Source organism: Schistocerca americana, unplaced genomic scaffold (genome assembly GCF_021461395.2).
Source record: "Schistocerca americana isolate TAMUIC-IGC-003095 unplaced genomic scaffold, iqSchAmer2.1 HiC_scaffold_24, whole genome shotgun sequence".
Taxonomy (NCBI): Eukaryota; Metazoa; Arthropoda; class Insecta; order Orthoptera; family Acrididae; genus Schistocerca; species Schistocerca americana.
In genome coordinates this window covers 1,798,215-1,821,460 of record NW_025725950.1, presented here as the reverse complement: position 1 = coordinate 1,821,460, position 23,246 = coordinate 1,798,215, and positions in this window count along the sequence as shown.

The following is a 23,246-nucleotide window of genomic DNA, read 5'->3' as shown; positions in this document are numbered from 1 at the left end:
AGGGATACAGTAAACCTGAAGCGAAGCATCGGAATCTATAACTAGAGTCACAGGAATGGTTCAAAACATAGACAGTAGGAAGAGTCAGTCTTCTTGTACTTAAGTCGGCATTGTGCCTTTTCTATTTAATTCCGATGCAATTTCTGTGTTTCGTCGTCAATAAGAAGGTCCAAGGGATACAGTAAACATATAGTGAAGCATCGGAATCTAAAACTGGTCTCACAGGAAATGTTCACAACATAGTAAGTAAGAAGAGTCAGTCTTCATGTACGTAAGTCGGCATTGTGCCGTTTGTACTTAATTCCGATGCAGTTTCTGTGCTTCATCGTCAATAAGAATGTCAGAGGGATGCAGTAAACCTGAAGCGAAGCATCGGAATCTATAACAAGTGTCACAGGAATGGACCAAAACATAGACAGTAGGAAGATTCAGTCTTCTTGTACTTAAGTCGGCATTGTGCCTTTTCTATTTAATTCAAATGCAATTTCTGTGTTTCGTCGTCAATACGAAGGTCAGAGGGATACAGTAAACCTGAAGTGAAGCATCGGAATCTATATCTAGTGTCACAGGAAAGGTTCAAAACATAGACAGTAAGAAGAGTCAGTCTTCTTGTACTTAATTCGGCATTGTGCCTTTTGTATTTAATTCCGAAGCAATTTCTGTGTTTCATCGTCAATAAGAAGGTCAGAGCGATACAGTAAACCTGAAGTGAAGCATCGGAATCGATAACTAATGTCACAGGAATGGTTCAAAACACAGACTATAAGATGAGTTCGATTTCTTGTATTTAAGTCGGCATTGTGCCTTTTGTATTTAATTCCGATGCAATTTCTGTGTTTCATCGTCAATAAGAAAGTCAGAGCGATACAGTAAACCTGAAGCAAAACATCGGAATCTATAATTAGTGTCACAGGAATGGTTCAGAACATAGACAGTAAGAGGAGTCAGTCTTCTTGTACTTAATTCGGCATTGTGCCTTTTGTATTTAATGTTGATGCAATTTCTGTGTTTCATCGTCAATAAGATGGTCAGAGGGCTACAGTAAACCTTAAGTGAAGCATCGAAATCCATAACTAGTGTCACAGGAGTCGTTCAAATCAAAGAGAGTGAGAAGAGTCAGTTTTCTTGTACTTAAGTCGGCATTTTGCTTTTGTATTTAATTCCGATGAAATTTCTGTGTTTCATCGTTAATAAGAAGGTCAGAGGGATACAGTAAACCTGAAGTGAAGCATCGGAATGTGTAACTAGTATCTCAGGAATGGTTCAGAACATAGACAGTAAGAAGAGTCAGTTTTCTTGTACTTAAGTCGGCATTGTGCCTTTTCTATTTAATTCCGATGCAATTTCTGTGTTTCATCGTCGATAAGAAGGTCCAAGGTATACAGTAAACGTATAGTGAAGCATCGGAATGTAAAACTGGTCTCACAGGAAATGTTGAAATCATAGTCAGTAGGAGAAGTCAGTCTTCATGTACTTAAGTCGACATTGTTCCTTTTGTATTTAATTCTGATGCAATTTCTGTGTTTCATCGTCAATAAGAAGGTCCAAGGGATACAGCAAACATATAGTGAAGCATCGGAATCTAAAACTGGTCTCACAGAAAATGTTCAAAACATAATCAGTAAGAAGACTCAGTCTTCTTGTGCTTAAGTCGGCATTGTGCGTTTTGTATTTAATTCCGATGCAATTTCTGTGTTTCATCGTCAATAAGAAGCTCCAAGGTATACAGTAAGCATATAGTGAAGCATCGGAATCTAAAACTGGTCTCACAGGAAGTGTTCAAAAGATGGTCAGTAAGAAGAGTCGGTCTTGTTGTACTTAAGTCGGCATTGTGCCTTTTGTATTTAATTCCGATGCAATTTCTGTGTTTCATCGTCAATAAGAAGGTCCAAGGGATACAGTGAACATATAGTGAAGCATCAGAATCTAAAACTGGTCACACAGGAAATTTTCAAAACATAGTCAGTAAGAAGAGTCAGTCTTCTTGTACTTAAGTCGGCATTGTGCCTTTTATATTTAATTCCGATGCAATTTCTGAGTTTCATCGTCAATATGGAAGGTCCACGGGATACAGTAAATCTGAAATGAAGCATCGGAATGTAAAACTGGTCTCACAGGAGAGGGGCATAACATAGAGAGTAAGAAGAGTTAGGTTTCTTGTACTTAAGTCAGCATTGTGTATTTTCTATTTAATTCTGATTCAATTTCTGTGTTTCGTCGTCAGTAAGAAGGTCCAAGGGATACAGTAAACCTAATGTGATGCATCGGAATCTGAAACCGGTCTCACAGGAAAGCTTTATAACATAGACAGTAAGAAGAGACAGTCTACTTGTACTTGAGTAGGCATTGTGACTTTTCTATTTAATTCCGATCCAATTTCTGTGTTTCATCGTCAATAAGAATGTCCAAGGGATACAGTAAACCTGAAGCGAAGCATCGGAATCTATAACTAGAGTCACAGGAATGGTTCAAAACATAGACAGTAGGAAGAGTCAGTCTTCTTGTACTTAAGTCGGCATTGTGCCTTTTCTATTTAATTCCGATGCAATTTCTGTGTTTCGTCGTCAATAAGAAGGTCAGAGGGATACAGTAAACCTGAAGTAAAGCATCGGAATCTATAATTAGTGTCACAGGAATGGTTCAAAACATAGACAGTAAGAAGAGTCAGTCTTCTTGTACTTAATTCGGCATTGTGCCTTTTGTATTTAATTCCGAAGCAGTTTCTGTGTTTCATCGTCAATAAGAAGGTCAGAGCGATACAGTAAACCTGAAGTGAAGCATCGGAATCGATAACTAATGTCACAGGAATGGTTCAAAACACAGACTGTAAGATGAGTTCGATTTCTTGTATTTAAGTCGGCATTGTGCCTTTTGTATTTAATTCCGATGCAATTTCTGTGTTTCATCGTCAATAAGAAAGTCAGAGCGATACAGTAAACCTGAAGCAAAACATCGGAATCTATAATTAGTGTCACAGGAATGGTTCAGAACATAGACAGTAAGAGGAGTCAGTCTTCTTGTACTTAATTCGGCATTGTGCCTTTTGTATTTAATGTTGATGCAATTTCTGTGCTTCATCGTCAATAAGAAGGTCAGAGGGATACAGTAAACCTGAAGTGAAGCATCGGAATCTGTATCTCGTGTCACAGGAATGGTTTTAAACATAGACACGGGAGAGTCAGTCTTCTTGTACTTAAGTCGGCATTTTGCCTTTTCTATTTAATTCCGATGCAGTTTCTGTGTTTCGTCGTCAATGAGAAGGTCCAAGGGTTACAGTAAACCTGAAGTGAAGCATCGGAATCTATAACTAGTGTCTCAGAAAAGGTTCAAAACATAGACAGTAAGAAGAGTCAGTCGTATTGTACTTAAGTCGGCATTGTGCCTTTTGTATTTAATTCCGATCCAATTTCTGTGTTTCATGGTCAATAAGAATGTCCAAGGGATACAGTAAACCTGAAGTGAAGCATCGGAATCTATAACTAGAGTCACAGGAATGGTTCAAATCATAGACAGTAGGAAGAGTCAGTCTTCTTGTACTTAAGTCGGCATTGTGCCCTTTCTATTTAATTCTGATGCAATTTCTGTGTTTCGTCGTCAATAAGAACGTCAGAGGGATACAGTAAACCTGAAGTAAAGCATCGGAATCTATAATTAGTGTCACAGGAATGGTTCAAAACATAGACAGTAAGAAGAGTCAGTCTTCTTGTACTTAATTAGGCATTGTGCTTTTGTATTTAATTCCGAAGCAATTTCTGTGTTTCATCGTCAATACGATGGTCAGAGGGATACAGTAAACCTGAAGTGAAGCATCGGAATCTATAACTAGTGTCTCAGGAATGGTTCAAAACATAGACTGTAAGAAGAGTCAGTTTTCTTGTACTTAATTCGGCATTGTGCCTTATGTATTTAATTCCGATACAATTTCTGTGTTTCATCGTCAATAAGAAGGTCAGAGCGATACAGTAAACCTGAAGTGAAGCATCGGAATCGATAACTAATGTCACCGGAATGGTTCAAAACACAGACTGTAAGAAGAGTTCGATTTTTGTATTTAAGTCGGCATTGTGCCTTTTGTATTTAATTCCGATGCAATTTCTGTGTTTCATCGTCAATAAGAAGGTCAGAGCAATACAGTAAACCTGAAGTAAAACATCGGAATCTATAATTAGTGTCACAGGAATGGTTCAAAACATAGACAGTAAGAGGAGTCAGTCTTCTTGTACTTAATTCGGCATTGTGCCTTTTGTATTTAATGTTGATGCAATTTCTGTGTTTCATCGTCAATAAGATGGTCAGTGGGATACAGTAAACCTTAAGTGAAGCATCGAAATCCATAACTAGTGTCACAGGAATGGTTCAAAACAAAGAGAGTGAGAAGAGTCAGTTTTCTTGTACTTATGTCGGCATTGTGCCTTTTCTATTTAATTCCGATGCAATTTCTGTGTTTCATCGTCGATAAGAAGGTCCAAGGGATACAGTAAACATATAGTGAAGCATCGGAATGTAAAACTGGTCTCACAGGAAATGTTGAAATCATAGTCAGTAGGAGGAGTCAGTCTTCATGTACTTAAGTCGACATTGTTCCTTTTGTATTTAATTCTGATGCAATTTCTGTGTTTCATCGTCAATAAGAAGGTCCAAGGGATACAGTAAACATGTAGTGAAGCATAGGAATCTAAAACTGGTCTCACAGAAAATGTTCAAAATATAATCAGTAAGAAGACTCAGTCTTCTTGTACTTAAGTCGGCATTGTGCGTTTTGTATTTAATTCCGATGCAATTTCTGTGTTTCATCGTCAATAAGAAGCTCCAAGGTATACAGTAAACATATAGTGAAGCATCGGAATCTAAAACTGGTCTCACAGGAAGTGTTCAAAGGATGGTCAGTAAGAACAGTCGGTCTTGTTGTACTTAAGTCGGCATTGTGCCTTTTGTATTTAATTCCGATGCAATTTCTGTGTTTCATCGTCAATAAGAAGGTCCAAGGGATACAGTGAACATATAGTGGAGCATCAGAATCTAAATCTGGTCACACAGGAAATGTTCAAAACATAGTCAGTAAGAAGAGTCAGTCTTCTTGTACTTAAGTCGGCATTGTGCCTTTTATATTTAATTCCGATGCAATTTCTGTGTTTCATCGTCAATATGGATGGTCCACGGGATACAGTAAAACTGAAATGAAGCATCGGAATCTAAAACTGGTCTCACAGGAAAGGTTCAAAACATAGAGAGTAAGAAGAGTTAGGTTTCTTTTACTTAAGTCAGCATTGTGTATTTTCTATTTAATTCTGATTCAATTTCTTTGTTTCGTCGTCAGTAAGAAGGTCCAAGGGATACAGTAAACCTAATGTGAAGCATCGGAATCTGAAACCGGTCTCACAGGAAAGCTTTATAACATTGACAGTAAGAAGAGACAGTCTACTTGTACTTGAGTAGGCATTGTGACTTTTCTATTTAATTCCGATGCAATTTCTGTCTTTCTTCGTCAATAAGAAGGTCAGAGGGATACAGAAAACCTGAAGCACCGGAATCTATAACTAGTGTCACAGGAATGGTTCAAAACATAGACAGTAAGAAGAGTCAGTCTTCTTGTACTTAAGTCGGCATTGTGAATTTTCTATTTAATTCCGATGCAATTTCTTTGTTTCGACGTCAAAAAGAAGGTCCATGGGATACAGTAAACCTGAAGTGAAGCATCAGAATCTAAAACCGGTCTCACAGGAAAGGTTCAAAACATAGTCAGTAAGAAGAATCAGTCTTCTTGTACTTAAGTTGGCATTGTGCCTTTTCTATTTAATTCCGATGCAATTTCTGTGTTTCGTCGTCAATGAGAGGGTCCAAGGGATACAGTAAACCTGAAGTGAAGCATCGGAAACTATAACTAGTGTCTCAGAAAAGGTTCAAAACATCGACAGTAAGAAGAGTCAGTCGTATTGTACTTAAGTCGGCATTGTACCTTTTGTATTTAATTCCGATCCAATTTCTGTGTTTCATCGTCAACAATAAGGTCCAAGGGATACAGTAAACCTGAAGTGAAGCATCGGAATCTATAACTAGAGTCACAGGAATGGTTCAAAACATAGCCAGTATTAAGAGTCAGTCTTCTTGTACTTATGTCGGCATTGTGCCTTTACTATTTAATTCCGATGCAATTTCTGTGTTTCGTCGTCAATAAGAAGGTCAGAGGGATACAGTAAACCTGAAGTTAAGCATCGGAATCTATAACTAGTGTCACAGCAATGGTTCAAAACATAGACTGTAAGAAGAGTCAGGTTTCTTGTACTTAATTCGGCATTGTGCCTTTTATATTTAATTCCGATGCAATTTCTGTGTTTCATCGACAATAAGAAGGTCAGAGCGATATAGTAAACCTGAAGTGAAGCATCGGAATCGATAACTAATGTCACAGGAATGGTTCAAAACACAGACAGTGAGAAGAGTTCGATTTCTTGTACTTAAGTCGGCATTGTGAATTTTCTATTTAATTCCGATGCAATTTCTTTGTTTCGACGTCAAAAAGAAGGTCCATGGGATACAGTAAACCTGAAGTGAAGCATCGGAATCTAAAACCGGTCTCACAGGAAAGGTTCAAAACATAGTCAGTAAGAAGAATCAGTCTTTTAGTACTTAAGTTGGCATTGTGCCTTTTCTATTTGATTCCGATGCAATTTCTGTGTTTCGTCGTCAATGAGAAGGTCCAAGGGTTACAGTAAACCTGAAGTGAAGCATCGGAATCTATAACTAGTGTCTCAGAAAAGGTTCAAAACATAGACAGTAAGAAGAGTCAGTCGTATTGTACTTAAGTCGGCATTGTGCCTTTTGTATTTAATTCCGATCCAATTTCTGTGTTTCATCGTCAATAAGAATGTCCAAGGGATACAGTAAACCTGAAGTGAAGCATCGGAATCAATAACTAGAGTCACAGGAATGGTTCAAATCATAGACAGTAGGAATAGTCAGTCTTCTTGTACTTAAGTCGGCATTGTGCCTTTTCTATTTAATTCTGATGCAATTTCTGTGTTTCGTCGTCAATAAGAACGTCAGAGGGATACAGTAAACCTGAAGTAAAGCATCGGAATCTATAATTAGTGTCACAGGAATGGTTCAAAACAGAGACAGTAAGAAGAGTCAGTCTTCTTGTACTTAATTAGGCATTGTGCTTTTGTATTTAATTCCGAAGCAATTTCTGTGTTTCATCGTCAATACGATGGTCAGAGGGATACAGTAAACCTGAAGTGAAGCATCGGAATCTATAACTAGTGTCTCAGGAATGGTTCAAAACATAGACTGTAAGAAGAGTCAGTTTTCTTGTACTTAATTCGGCATTGTGCCTTTTGTATTTAATTCCGATACAATTTCTGTGTTTCATCGTCAATAAGAAGGTCAGGGCGATACAGTAAACCTGAAGTGAAGCATCGGAATCGATAACTAATGTCACCGGAATGGTTCAAAACACAGACTGTAAGAAGAGTTCGATTTTTGTATTTAAGTCGGCATTGTGCCTTTTGTATTTAATTCCGATGCAATTTCTGTGTTTCATCGTCAATAAGAAGGTCAGAGCAATACAGTAAACCTGAAGTAAAACATCGGAATCTATAATTAGTGTCACAGGAATGGTTCAAAACAGAGACAGTAAGAGGAGTCAGTCTTCTTGTACTTAATTCGGCATTGTGCCTTTTGTATTTAATGTTGATGCAATTTCTGTGTTTCATCGTCAATAAGATGGTCAGTGGGATACAGTAAACCTTAAGTGAAGCATCGAAATCCATAACTAGTGTCACAGGAATGGTTCAAAACAAAGAGAGTGAGAAGAGTCAGTTTTCTTGGACTTATGTCGGCATTTTGCCTTTTGTATATAATTCCGATGCAATTTCTGTGTTTCATCGTCAATAAGAAGGTCAGAGGGATACAGTAAACCTGAAGTGAAGCATCGGAATGTGTAACTAGTATCTCAGGAATGGTTCAAAACATAGACAGTAAGAAGAGTCAGTTTTCTTGTACTTATGTCGGCATTGTGCCTTTTCTATTTAATTCCGATGCAATTTCTGTGTTTCATCGTCGATAAGAAGGTCCAAGGGATACAGTAAACATATAGTGAAGCATCGGAATGTAAAACTGGTCTCACAGGAAATGTTGAAATCATAGTCAGTAGGAGGAGTCAGTCTTCATGTACTTAAGTCGACATTGTTCCTTTTGTATTTAATTCTGATGCAATTTCTGTGTTTCATCGTCAATAAGAAGGTCCAAGGGATACAGTAAACATGTAGTGAAGCATAGGAATCTAAAACTGGTCTCACAGAAAATGTTCAAAATATAATCAGTAAGAAGACTCAGTCTTCTTGTACTTAAGTCGGCATTGTGCGTTTTGTATTTAATTCCGATGCAATTTCTGTGTTTCATCGTCAATAAGAAGCTCCAAGGTATACAGTAAACATATAGTGAAGCATCGGAATCTAAAACTGGTCTCACAGGAAGTGTTCAAAAGATGGTCAGTAAGAACAGTCGGTCTTGTTGTACTTAAGTCGGCATTGTGCCTTTTGTATTTAATTCCGATGCAATTTCTGTGTTTCATCGTCAATAAGAAGGTCCAAGGGATACAGTGAACATATAGTGGAGCATCAGAATCTAAAACTGGTCACACAGGAAATGTTCAAAACATAGTCAGTAAGAAGAGTCAGTCTTCTTGTACTTAAGTCGGCATTGTGCCTTTTATATTTAATTCCGATGCAATTTCTGTGTTTCATCGTCAATATGGATGGTCCACGGGATACAGTAAAACTGAAATGAAGCATCGGAATCTAAAACTGGTCTCACAGGAAAGGTTCAAAACATAGAGAGTAAGAAGAGTTAGGTTTCTTTTACTTAAGTCAGCATTGTGTATTTTCTATTTAATTCTGATTCAATTTCTTTGTTTCGTCGTCAGTAAGAAGGTCCAAGGGATACAGTAAACCTAATGTGAAGCATCGGAATCTGAAACCGGTCTCACAGGAAAGCTTTATAACATTGACAGTAAGAAGAGACAGTCTACTTGTACTTGAGTAGGCATTGTGACTTTTCTATTTAATTCCGATGCAATTTCTGTCTTTCTTCGTCAATAAGAAGGTCAGAGGGATACAGAAAACCTGAAGCACCGGAATCTATAACTAGTGTCACAGGAATGGTTCAAAACATAGACAGTAAGAAGAGTCAGTCTTCTTGTACTTAAGTCGGCATTGTGAATTTTCTATTTAATTCCGATGCAATTTCTTTGTTTCGACGTCAAAAAGAAGGTCCATGGGATACAGTAAACCTGAAGTGAAGCATCAGAATCTAAAACCGGTCTCACAGGAAAGGTTCAAAACATAGTCAGTAAGAAGAATCAGTCTTCTTGTACTTAAGTTGGCCTTGTGCCTTTTCTATTTAATTCCGATGCAATTTCTGTGTTTCGTCGTCAATGAGAGGGTCCAAGGGATACAGTAAACCTGAAGTGAAGCATCGGAAACTATAACTAGTGTCTCAGAAAAGGTTCAAAACATAGACAGTAAGAAGAGTCAGTCGTATTGTACTTAAGTCGGCATTGTACCTTTTGTATTTAATTCCGATCCAATTTCTGTGTTTCATCGTCAACAATAAGGTCCAAGGGATACAGTAAACCTGAAGTGAAGCATCGGAATCTATAACTAGAGTCACAGGAATGGTTCAAAACATAGACAGTATTAAGAGTCAGTCTTCTTGTACTTATGTCGGCATTGTGCCTTTACTATTTAATTCCGATGCAATTTCTGTGTTTCGTCGTCAATAAGAAGGTCAGAGGGATACAGTAAACCTGAAGTAAAGCATCGGAATCTATAATTAGTGTCACAGGAATGGTTCAAAACATAGACAGTAAGAAGAGTCAGTCTTCTTGTACTTAATTCGGCATTGTGCCTTTTGTATTTAATTCCGAAGCAATTTCTGTGTTTCATCGTCAATACGATGGTCAGAGAGATACAGTAAACCTGAAGTTAAGCATCGGAATCTATAACTAGTGTCACAGCAATGGTTCAAAACATAGACTGTAAGAAGAGTCAGGTTTCTTGTACTTAATTCGGCATTGTGCCTTTTATATTTAATTCCGATGCAATTTCTGTGTTTCATCGACAATAAGAAGGTCAGAGCGATATAGTAAACCTGAAGTGAAGCATCGGAATCGATAACTAATGTCACAGGAATGGTTCAAAACACAGACAGTGAGAAGAGTTCGATTTCTTGTACTTAAGTCGGCATTGTGAATTTTCTATTTAATTCCGATGCAATTTCTTTGTTTCGACGTCAAAAAGAAGGTCCATGGGATACAGTAAACCTGAAGTGAAGCATCGGAATCTAAAACCGGTCTCACAGGAAAGGTTCAAAACATAGTCAGTAAGAAGAATCAGTCTTCTAGTACTTAAGTTGGCATTGTGCCTTTTCTATTTGATTCCGATGCAATTTCTGTGTTTCGTCGTCAATGAGAAGGTCCAAGGGTTACAGTAAACCTGAAGTGAAGCATCGGAATCTATAACTAGAGTCACAGGAATGGTTCAAATCATAGACAGTAGGAATAGTCAGTCTTCTTGTACTTAAGTCGGCATTGTGCCTTTTCTATTTAATTCTGATGCAATTTCTGTGTTTCGTCGTCAATAAGAACGTCAGAGGGATACAGTAAACCTGAAGTAAAGCATCGGAATCTATAATTAGTGTCACAGGAATGGTTCAAAACATAGACAGTAAGAAGAGTCAGTCTTCTTGTACTTAATTAGGCATTGTGCTTTTGTATTTAATTCCGAAGCAATTTCTGTGTTTCATCGTCAATACGATGGTCAGAGGGATACAGTAAACCTGAAGTGAAGCATCGGAATCTATAACTAGTGTCTCAGGAATGGTTCAAAACATAGACTGTAAGAAGAGTCAGTTTTCTCGTACTTAATTCGGCATTGTGCCTTTTGTATTTAATTCCGATACAATTTCTGTGTTTCATCGTCAATAAGAAGGTCAGGGCGATACAGTAAACCTGAAGTGAAGCATCGGAATCGATAACTAATGTCACCGGAATGGTTCAAAACACAGACTGTAAGAAGAGTTCGATTTTTGTATTTAAGTCGGCATTCTGCCTTTTGTATTTAATTCCGATGCAATTTCTGTGTTTCATCGTCAATAAGAAGGTCAGAGCAATACAGTAAACCTGAAGTAAAACATCGGAATCTATAATTAGTGTCACAGGAATGGTTCGAAACAGAGACAGTAAGAGGAGTCAGTCTTCTTGTACTTAATTCGGCATTGTGCCTTTTGTATTTAATGTTGATGCAATTTCTGTGTTTCATCGTCAATAAGATGGTCAGTGGGATACAGTAAACCTTAAGTGAAGCATCGAAATCCATAACTAGTGTCACAGGAATGGTTCAAAACAAAGAGAGTGAGAAGAGTCAGTTTTCTTGGACTTATGTCGGCATTTTGCCTTTTGTATATAATTCCGATGCAATTTCTGTGTTTCATCGTCAATAAGAAGGTCAGAGGGATACAGTAAACCTGAAGTGAAGCATCGGAATGTGTAACTAGTATCTCAGGAATGGTTCAAAACATAGACAGTAAGAAGAGTCAGTTTTCTTGTACTTATGTCGGCATTGTGCCTTTTCTATTTAATTCCGATGCAATTTCTGTGTTTCATCGTCGATAAGAAGGTCCAAGGGATACAGTAAACATATAGTGAAGCATCGGAATGTAAAACCGGTCTCACAGGAAATGTTGAAATCATAGTCAGTAGGAGGAGTCAGTCTTCATGTACTTAAGTCGACATTGTTCCTTTTGTATTTAATTCTGATGCAATTTCTCTGTTTCATCGTCAATAAGAAGGTCCAAGGGATACAGTAAACATATAGTGAAGCATAGGAATCTAAAACTGGTCTCACAGAAAATGTTCAAAACATAATCAGTAAGAAGACTCAGTCTTCTTGTACTTAAGTCGGCATTGTGCGTTTTGTATTTAATTCCGATGCAATTTCTGTGTTTCATCGTCAATAAGAAGCTCCAAGGTATACAGTAAACATATAGTGAAGCATCGGAATCTAAAACTGGTCTCACAGGAAGTGTTCAAAAGATGGTCAGTAAGAACAGTCGGTCTTGTTGTACTGAAGTCGGCATTGTGCCTTTTGTATTTAATTCCGATGCAATTTCTGTGTTTCATCGTCAATAAGAAGGTCCAAGGGATACAGTGAACATATAGTGGAGCATCAGAATCTAAAACTGGTCACACAGGAAATGTTCAAAACATAGTCAGTAAGAAGAGTCAGTCTTCTTGTACTTAAGTCGGCATTGTGCCTTTTATATTTAATTCCGATGCAATTTCTGTGTTTCATCGTCAATATGGATGGTCCACGGGATACAGTAAACCTGAAGTGAAGCATCGGAATCTAAAACCGGTCTCACAGGAAAGGTTCAAAACATAGTCAGTAAGAAGAATCAGTCATCTTGTACTTAAGTTGGCATTGTGCCTTTTCTATTTAATTCCGATGCAATTTCTGTGTTTCGTCGTCAATGAGAGGGTCCAAGGGATACAGTAAACCTGAAGTGAAGCATCGGAAACTATAACTAGTGTCTCAGAAAAGGTTCAAAACATAGACAGTAAGAAGAGTCAGTCGTATTGTACTTAAGTCGGCATTGTACCTTTTGTATTTAATTCCGATCCAATTTCTGTGTTTCATCGTCAACAATAAGGTCCAAGGGATACAGTAAACCTGAAGTGAAGCATCGGAATCTATAACTAGAGTCACAGGAATGGTTCAAAACATAGACAGTATTAAGAGTCAGTCTTCTTGTACTTAAGTCGGCATTGTGCCTTTTGTATTTAATTCCGATGCAATTTCTGTGTTTCATCGTCAATAACAAGGTCAGAGCGATACAGTAAACCTGAAGTAAAGCATCGGAATCTATAATTAGGGTCACAGGAATGGTTCAAAACATAGACAGTAAGAAGAGTCAGTCTTCTTGTACTTAATTCGGCATTGTGCCTTTTGTATTTAATTTTGATGCAATTTCTGTGTTTCATCGTCAATAAGATGGTCAGAGGGATACAGTAAACCTTAAGTGAAGCATCGAAATCCATAACTTGTGTCACAGGAATGGATCAAAACAAAGACAGTGAGAAGAGTTAGTTTTCTTGTACTTAAGTCGGCATTTTGCCTATTGTATTTAATTCCGATGCAATTTCTGTGTTTCATCGTCAATATGAAGGTCAGAGGGATACAGTAAACCTGAAGTGAAGTATCGGAATGTGTAACTAGTATCTCAGGAATGGTTCAAAACATAGTCAGTAAGAAGAGTCAGTTTTCTTGTACTTAAGTCGGCATTGTGCCTTTTCTATTTAATTCCGATGCAATTTCTGTGTTTCATCGTCTATAAGAAGGTCCAAGGGATACAGTAAACATATAGTGTAGCATCGGAATGTAAAACTGGTCTCACAGGAAATGTTGAAATCATAGTCAGTTGGAGGAGTCAGTCTTCATGTACTTAAGTCGGCATTGTGCCTTTTGTATTTAATTCTGATGCAATTACTGTGTTTCATCGTCAATAAGAAGGTCCACGGGATACAGTATACATATAGTGAAGTATCGGAATCTAAAACTGGCCTCACAGAAAATGTTCAAATCACAATCAGTAAGAAGACTCAGTCTTCTTGTACTTAAGGTAGCATTGTGCGTTTTGTATTTAATTCCGATGTAATTTCTGTGTTTCATCGTCAATAAGATGCTCAAAGGTATACAGTAAACATATAGTGAAGCATCGGGATCTAAAATCGGTCTCACAGGAAGTGCTCAAAAGATGGTCAGTAAGAAGGTCCAAGGGATACAGTAAACCTGAAGTGAAGCATCGCAATCTATAACTAGAGTCACAGGAATGGTTCAAAACATAGACAGCAGGAAGAGTCAGTCTTCTTGTACTTAAGTCGGCATTGTGCCTGTTTTATTTAATTCCGATGCAATTTCTGTGTTTCATCGTCAATAAGAAGGTCCAAGGGATACAGTAAACATATAGTGAAGCATCGGAATCTAAAACTGGTCTCACAGGAAATGTTCACAACATAGTAAGTAAGAAGAGTCAGTCTTCATGTACTTAAGTCGGCATTGTGCCGTTTGTACTTAATTCCGATGCAGTTTCTGTGCTTCATCGTCAATAAGAATGTCAGAGGGATGCAGTAAACCTGAAGCGAAGCATCGGAATCTATATCTAGTGTCACAGGAAAGGTTCAAAACATGGACAGTAAGAAGAGTCAGTCTTCTTTTACACGAGTCGGCATTGTGCCATTTGTATTTAATTCCGATGCAATTACTGTGCTTCATCGTCAATAAGAAGGTCAGAGGGATACAGTAAACCTGAAGTGAAGCATCGGAATCTGTATCTAGTGTCACAGGAATGGTTTAAAACATAGACACGGAAGAGTCAGTCTTCTTGTTCTTAAGTCGGCATTGTGCCTTTTCTATTTAATTCCGATGCAAATTCTGTGTTTCATCGTCAATAAGAATGTCCAAGGGATACAGTAAACCTGAAGCGAAGCATTGGAATCTATAACTAGAGTCACAGGAATGGTTCAAAACATAGACTGTAAGAAGAGTCAGTTTTCTTGTACTTAATTCGGCATTGTGCCTTTTGTATTTAATTCCGATCCAATTTCTGTGTTTCAGCGTCAATAAGAATGTCCAAGGGATACAGTAAACCTGAAGCGAAGCATCGGAATCTATAACAAGAGTCACAGGAATGGTTCAAAACATAGACAGTAGGAAGAGTCAGTCTTCTTGTACTTAAGTCGGCATTGTGCCTTTTCTATTTAATTCCGATGCAATTTCTGTGTTTCGTCGTCAATAAGAAGGTCAGAGGGATACAGTAAACCTGAAGTAAAGCATCGGAATCTATAATTAGTGTCACAGGAATGGTTCAAAACATAGACAGTAAGAAAAGTCAGTCTTCTTGTACTTAATTCGGGATTGTGCCTTTTGTAGTTAATTCCGAAGCAATTTCTGTGTTTCATCGTCAATACGATGGTCAGAGAGATACAGTAAACCTGAAGTGAAGCATCGGAATCTATAACTAGTGTCACAGGAATGGTTCAAAACATAGACTGTAAGAAGAGTCAGTTTTCTTGTACTTAATTCGGCATTGTGCCTTTTGTATTTAATGTTGATGCAATTTCTGTGTTTCATCGTCGATAAGAAGGTCCAAGGTATACAGTAAACATATAGTGAAGCATCGGAATGTAAAACTGGTCTCACAGGAAATGTTGAAATCATAGTCAGTAGGAGAAGTCAGTCTTCATGTACTTAAGTCGACATTGTTCCTTTTGTATTTAATTCTGATGCAATTTCTGTGTTTCATCGTCAATAAGAAGGTCCAAGGGATACAGCAAACATATAGTGAAGCATCGGAATCTAAAACTGGTCTCACAGAAAATGTTCAAAACATAATCAGTAAGAAGACTCAGTCTTCTTGTGCTTAAGTCGGCATTGTGCGTTTTGTATTTAATTCAGATGCAATTTCTGTGTTTCATCGTCAATAAGAAGCTCCAAGGTATACAGTAAGCATATAGTGAAGCATCGGAATCTAAAACTGGTCTCACAGGAAGTGTTCAAAAGATGGTCAGTAAGAAGAGTCGGTCTTGTTGTACTTAAGTCGGCATTGTGCCTTTTGTATTTAATTCCGATGCAATTTCTGTGTTTCATCGTCAATAAGAAGGTCCAAGGGATACAGTGAACATATAGTGAAGCATCAGAATCTTAAACTGGTCACACAGGAAATTTTCAAAACATAGTCAGTAAGAAGAGTCAGTCTTCTTGTACTTAAGTCGGCATTGTGCCTTTTATATTTAATTCCGATGCAATTTCTGTGTTTCATCGTCAATATGGAAGGTCCACGGGATACAGTAAATCTGAAATGAAGCATCGGAATGTAAAACTGGTCTCACAGGAGAGGGGCATAACATAGAGAGTAAGAAGGGTTAGGTTTATTGTACTTAAGTCAGCATTGTGTATTTTCTATTTAATTCTGATTCAATTTCTGTGTTTCGTCGTCAGTAAGAAGGTCCAAGGGATACAGTAAACCTAATGTGATGCATCGGAATCTGAAACCGGTCTCACAGGAAAGCTTTATAACATAGACAGTATGAAGAGACAGTCTACTTGTACTTGAGTAGGCATTGTGACTTTTCTATTTAATTCCGATGCAATTTCTGTCTTTCTTCGTCAATAAGAAGGTCAGAGGGACACAGAAAACATGAAGTGAAGCACCGGAATCTATAACTAGTGTCACAGGAATGGTTCAAAACATAGACAGTAAGAAGAGTCAGTCTTCTTGTACTTAAGTCGGCATTGTGAATTTTCTATTTAATTCCGGTGCAATTTCTTTGTTTAGACGTCAAAGAGAAGGTCCATGGGATACAGTAAACCTGAAGTGAAGCATCGGAATCTAAAACCGGTCTCACAGGAAAGGTTCAAAACAGAGTCAGTAAGAAGAGTCAGTTTCCTTGTACTTAAGTCGGCATTGTGCCTTTTCTATTTAATTCCGATGCAATTTCTGTGGTTCATCGTCAATAAGAAGGTCCAAGGGATACAGTAAACATATAGTGAAGCATCGGAATCTAAAACTGGTCTCACAGGAAATGTCCACAACATAGTCAGTAAGAAGAGTCAGTCTTCATGTACTTAAGTCGGCATTGTGCCGTTTGTACTTAATTCCGATGCAGTTTCTGTGTTTCATCGTCAATAAGAATGTCAGAGGGATACAGTAAACCTGAAGCGAAGCATCGGAATCTATAACAAGTGTCACAGGAATGGTTCACAACATAGACAGTAGGAAGATTCAGTCTTCTTGTACTTAAGTCGGCATTGTGCCATTTCTATTCAATTCAAATGCAATTTCTGTGTTTCGTCGTCAATACGAAGGTCAGAGGGATATAGTAAACCTGAAGTGAAGCATCGGAATCTATATCTGGTGTCACAGGAAAGGTTCAAAACATAGACTGTAAGAAGAGTCAGTCTTCTTGTACTTAATTCGGCATTGTGCCTTTTGTATTTAATGTTGATGCAATTTCTGTGTTTCATCGTCAATAAGAAGCTCCAAGGTATACAGTAAGCATATAGTGAAGCATCGGAATCTAAAACTGGTCTCACAGGAAGTGTTCAGAAGATGGTCAGTAAGAAGAGTCGGTCTTGTTGTACTTAAGTCGGCATTGTGCCTTTTGTATTTAATTCCGATGCAATTTCTGTGTTTCATCGTCAATAAGAAAGTCCAAGGGATACAGTGAACATATAGTGAAGCATCAGAATCTTAAACTGGTCACACAGGAAATTTTCAAAACATAGTCAGTAAGAAGAGTCAGTCTTCTTGTACTTAAGTCGGCATTGTGCCTTTTATATTTAATTCCGAAGCAATTTCTGTGTTTCATCGCCAATACGGAAGGTCCACGGGATACAGTAAAACTGAAATGAAGCATAGGAATCTAAAACTGGTCTCACAGGAAAAGTTCAAAACATAGAGAGTAAGAAGAGTTAGGTTTCTTGTACTTAAGTCAGCATTGTGTATTTTCTTTTTAATTCTGATTCAATTTCTGTGTTTCGTCGTCAGTAAGAAGGTCCAAGGGATACAGTAAACCTAATGTGAAGCATCGGAATCTGAAACCGGTCTCACAGGAAAGCTTTATAACCTAGACAGTAAGAAGAGACAGTCTATTATACTTGAGTAGGCATTGTGACTTTTCTATTTAATTCCGATGCAATTTCTGTCTTTCTTCGTCAATAAGAAGGTCAGAGGGATACAGAAAACCTGAAGTGAAGCACCGGAATCTATAACTAGTGTCACAGGAATGGTTCAAAACATAGACAGTAAGAAGAGTCAGTCGTTTTGTACTTAAGTCGGCATTGTGTCTTTTGTATTTAATCGCGATGCAATTTCTGTGTTTCGTCGTCAATAAGAAGGTCCAAGGGATACAGTAAGCCTGAAGTGAAGCATCGGAATCTATATCTAAAGTCACAGGAATGGTATAAAACATAGACAGTAGGAAGAGTCAGTATTCTTGGACATGAGTCGGCATTGTGCCATTTGTATTTAATTCCGATGCAATTACTGTGCTTCATCGTCAATAAGAAAGTCAGAGGGATACAGTAAACCTGAAGTGAAGCAACGGTATTTGTATCTAGTGTCACAGGAATGGTTTAAAATATAGACATGGAAGAGTCAGTCGTCTTGTACATAAGTCGGCATTTTGAATTTTCTATTTAATTCCGATGCAATTTCTGTGTTTCCTCGTCAATGAGAAGGTCCAAGGGATACAGTAAACCTGAAGTGAAGCATCGGAATCTATAACTAGTGTCTCAGAAAAGGTTCAAAACATAGACAGTAATAAGAGTCAGACGTATTGTACTTAAGTCGGCATTGTGCCTTTTGTATTTAATTCCGATCCAATTTCTGTGTTTCATCGTCAATAAGAAGGTCCAAGGGATACAGTAAACCTGAAGTGAAGCATCGGAATCCATAACTAGTTTCACAGGAATGGCTCAAAACATAGACAGTAGGAAGAGTCAGTATTCTTGTACTTAAGTCGGAATTGTGCCTTTTCTATTTAATTCCGATGCAATTTCTGTGTTTCGTCGTCAATAAGAAGGTCAGAGGGATACAGTAAACCTGAAGTAAAGCATCGGAATCTATAATTAGTGTCACAGGAATGGTTCAAAACATAGACAGTAAGAAAAGTCAGTCTTCTTGTACTTAATTCGGGATTGTGCCTTTTGTATTTAATTCCGAAGCAATTTCTGTGTTTCATCGTCAATACGATGGTCAGAGAGATACAGTAAACCTGAAGTGAAGCATCGGAATCTATAACTAGTGTCACAGGAATGGTTCAAAACATAGACTGTAAGAAGAGTCAGTTTTCTTGTACTTAATTCGGCATTGTGCCTTTTGTATTTAATGTTGATGCAATTTCTGTGTTTCATCGTCGATAAGAAGGTCCAAGGTATACAGTAAACATATAGTGAAGCATCGGAATGTAAAACTGGTCTCACAGGAAATGTTGAAATCATAGTCAGTAGGAGAAGTCAGTCTTCATGTACTTAAGTCGACATTGTTCCTTTTGTATTTAATTCTGATGCAATTTCTGTGTTTCATCGTCAATAAGAAGGTCCAAGGGATACAGCAAACATATAGTGAAGCATCGGAATCTAAAACTGGTCTCACAGAAAATGTTCAAAACATAATCAGTAAGAAGACTCAGTCTTCTTGTGCTTAAGTCGGCATTGTGCGTTTTGTATTTAATTCAGATGCAATTTCTGTGTTTCATCGTCAATAAGAAGCTCCAAGGTATACAGTAAGCATATAGTGAAGCATCGGAATCTAAAACTGGTCTCACAGGAAGTGTTCAAAAGATGGTCAGTAAGAAGAGTCGGTCTTGTTGTACTTAAGTCGGCATTGTGCCTTTTGTATTTAATTCCGATGCAATTTCTGTGTTTCATCGTCAATAAGAAGGTCCAAGGGATACAGTGAACATATAGTGAAGCATCAGAATCTTAAACTGGTCACACAGGAAATTTTCAAAACATAGTCAGTAAGAAGAGTCAGTCTTCTTGTACTTAAGTCGGCATTGTGCCTTTTATATTTAATTCCGATGCAATTTCTGTGTTTCATCGTCAATATGGAAGGTCCACGGGATACAGTAAATCTGAAATGAAGCATCGGAATGTAAAACTGGTCTCACAGGAGAGGGGCATAACATAGAGAGTAAGAAGGGTTAGGTTTATTGTACTTAAGTCAGCATTGTGTATTTTCTATTTAATTCTGATTCAATTTCTGTGTTTCGTCGTCAGTAAGAAGGTCCAAGGGATACAGTAAACCTAATGTGATGCATCGGAATCTGAAACCGGTCTCACAGGAAAGCTTTATAACATAGACAGTATGAAGAGACAGTCTACTTGTACTTGAGTAGGCATTGTGACTTTTCTATTTAATTCCGATGCAATTTCTGTCTTTCTTCGTCAATAAGAAGGTCAGAGGGACACAGAAAACATGAAGTGAAGCACCGGAATCTATAACTAGTGTCACAGGAATGGTTCAAAACATAGACAGTAAGAAGAGTCAGTCTTCTTGTACTTAAGTCGGCATTGTGAATTTTCTATTTAATTCCGGTGCAATTTCTTTGTTTAGACGTCAAAGAGAAGGTCCATGGGATACAGTAAACCTGAAGTGAAGCATCGGAATCTAAAACCGGTCTCACAGGAAAGGTTCAAAACAGAGTCAGTAAGAAGAGTCAGTTTCCTTGTACTTAAGTCGGCATTGTGCCTTTTCTATTTAATTCCGATGCAATTTCTGTGGTTCATCGTCAATAAGAAGGTCCAAGGGATACAGTAAACATATAGTGAAGCATCGGAATCTAAAACTGGTCTCACAGGAAATGTCCACAACATAGTCAGTAAGAAGAGTCAGTCTTCATGTACTTAAGTCGGCATTGTGCCGTTTGTACTTAATTCCGATGCAGTTTCTGTGTTTCATCGTCAATAAGAATGTCGGAGGGATACAGTAAACCTGAAGCGAAGCATCGGAATCTATAACAAGTGTCACAGGAATGGTTCACAACATAGACAGTAGGAAGATTCAGTCTTCTTGTACTTAAGTCGGCATTGTGCCATTTCTATTCAATTCAAATGCAATTTCTGTGTTTCGTCGTCAATACGAAGGTCAGAGGGATATAGTAAACCTGAAGTGAAGCATCGGAATCTATATCTGGTGTCACAGGAAAGGTTCAAAACATAGACTGTAAGAAGAGTCAGTCTTCTTGTACTTAATTCGGCATTGTGCCTTTTGTATTTAATGTTGATGCAATTTCTCTGTTTCATCGTCAATAAGAAGCTCCAAGGTATACAGTAAGCATATAGTGAAGCATCGGAATCTAAAACTGGTCTCACAGGAAGTGTTCAAAAGATGGTCAGTAAGAAGAGTCGGTCTTGTTGTACTTAAGTCGGCATTGTGCCTTTTGTATTTAATTCCGATGCAATTTCTGTGTTTCATCGTCAATAAGAAGGTCCAAGGGATACAGTGAACATATAGTGAAGCATCAGAATCTTAAACTGGTCACACAGGAAATTTTCAAAACATAGTCAGTAAGAAGAGTCAGTCTTCTTGTACTTAAGTCGGCATTGTGCCTTTTATATTTAATTCCGAAGCAATTTCTGTGTTTCATCGCCAATACGGAAGGTCCACGGGATACAGTAAAACTGAAATGAAGCATAGGAATCTAAAACTGGTCTCACAGGAAAAGTTCAAAACATAGAGAGTAAGAAGAGTTAGGTTTCTTGTACTTAAGTCAGCATTGTGTATTTTCTTTTTAATTCTGATTCAATTTCTGTGTTTCGTCGTCAGTAAGAAGGTCCAAGGGATACAGTAAACCTAATGTGAAGCATCGGAATCTGAAACCGGTCTCACAGGAAAGCTTTATAACCTAGACAGTAAGAAGAGACAGTCTATTATACTTGAGTAGGCATTGTGACTTTTCTATTTAATTCCGATGCAATTTCTGTCTTTCTTCGTCAATAAGAAGGTCAGAGGGATACAGAAAACCTGAAGTGAAGCACCGGAATCTATAACTAGTGTCACAGGAATGGTTCAAAACATAGACAGTAAGAAGAGTCAGTCGTTTTGTACTTAAGTCGGCATTGTGTCTTTTGTATTTAATCGCGATGCAATTTCTGTGTTTCGTCGTCAATAAGAAGGTCCAAGGGATACAGTAAGCCTGAAGTGAAGCATCGGAATCTATATCTAAAGTCACAGGAATGGTATAAAACATAGACAGTAGGAAGAGTCAGTATTCTTGGACATGAGTCGGCATTGTGCCATTTGTATTTAATTCCGATGCAATTACTGTGCTTCATCGTCAATAAGAAAGTCAGAGGGATACAGTAAACCTGAAGTGAAGCAACGGTATTTGTATCTAGTGTCACAGGAATGGTTTAAAATATAGACATGGAAGAGTCAGTCGTCTTGTACATAAGTCGGCATTTTGCCTTTTCTATTTAATTCCGATGCAATTTCTGTGTTTCCTCGTCAATGAGAAGGTCCAAGGGATACAGTAAACCTGAAGTGAAGCATCGGAATCTATAACTAGTGTCTCAGAAAAGGTTCAAAACATAGACAGTAATAAGAGTCAGACGTATTGTACTTAAGTCGGCATTGTGCCTTTTGTATTTAATTCCGATTCAATTTCTGTGTTTCATCGTCAATAAGAAGGTCCAAGGGATACAGTAAACCTGAAGTGAAGCATCGGAATCCATAACTAGTTTCACAGGAATGGCTCAAAACATAGACAGTAGGAAGAGTCAGTATTCTTGTACTTAAGTCGGAATTGTGCCTTTTCTATTTAATTCCGATGCAATTTCTGTGTTTCGTCGTCAATAAGAAGGTCAGAGGGATACAGTATACCTGAAGTAATGCATCGGAATCTATAATTAGTGTCACAGGAATGGTTCAAAACATAGACAGTAAGAAGAGTCAGTCTTCTTGTACTTAATTCGGCATTGTGCCTTATGTATTTAATTCCGAAGCAATTTCTGTGTTTCATCGTCAATACGATGGTCAGAGAGATACAGTAAACCTGAAGTGAAGCATCGGAATCTATAACTAGTGTCACAAGAATGTTTCAAAACATAGACAGTAAGAAGAGTCAGTTTTCTTGTACTTAATTCGGCATTGTGCCTCTTGCATTTAATTCCGATGCAATTTCCGTGTTTCATCGTCAATAAGAAGGTCAGAGCGATACAGTAAACCTGAAGTGAAGCATCGGAATCGATAACTAATGTCACAGGAATGGTTCAAAACACAGACTGTAAAAAGAGTTCGATTTCTTGTACTTAAGTCGGCATTGTCCCTTTTGTATTTAATTCCGATGCAATTTCTGTGTTTCATCGTCAATAAGAAGGTCAGAGCGATACAGTAAACCTGAAGTGAAGCATCGGAATCTATAATTAGTGTCACAGGAATGGTTCAAGACATAGACAGTAAGAAGAGTCAGTCTTCTTGTACTTAATTCGGCATTGTGCCTTTTGTATTTAATTCTGATGCAATTTCTGTGTTTCATCGTCAATAAGATTGTCCAAGGGATACAGTAAACATTTAGTGAAGCATCGGAATCTAAAACTGGTCTCACAGAAAATGTTCAAAACATAATCAGTAAGAAGACTCAGTCTTCTTGTACTTAACTCGGCATTGTGCGTTTTGTATTTAAT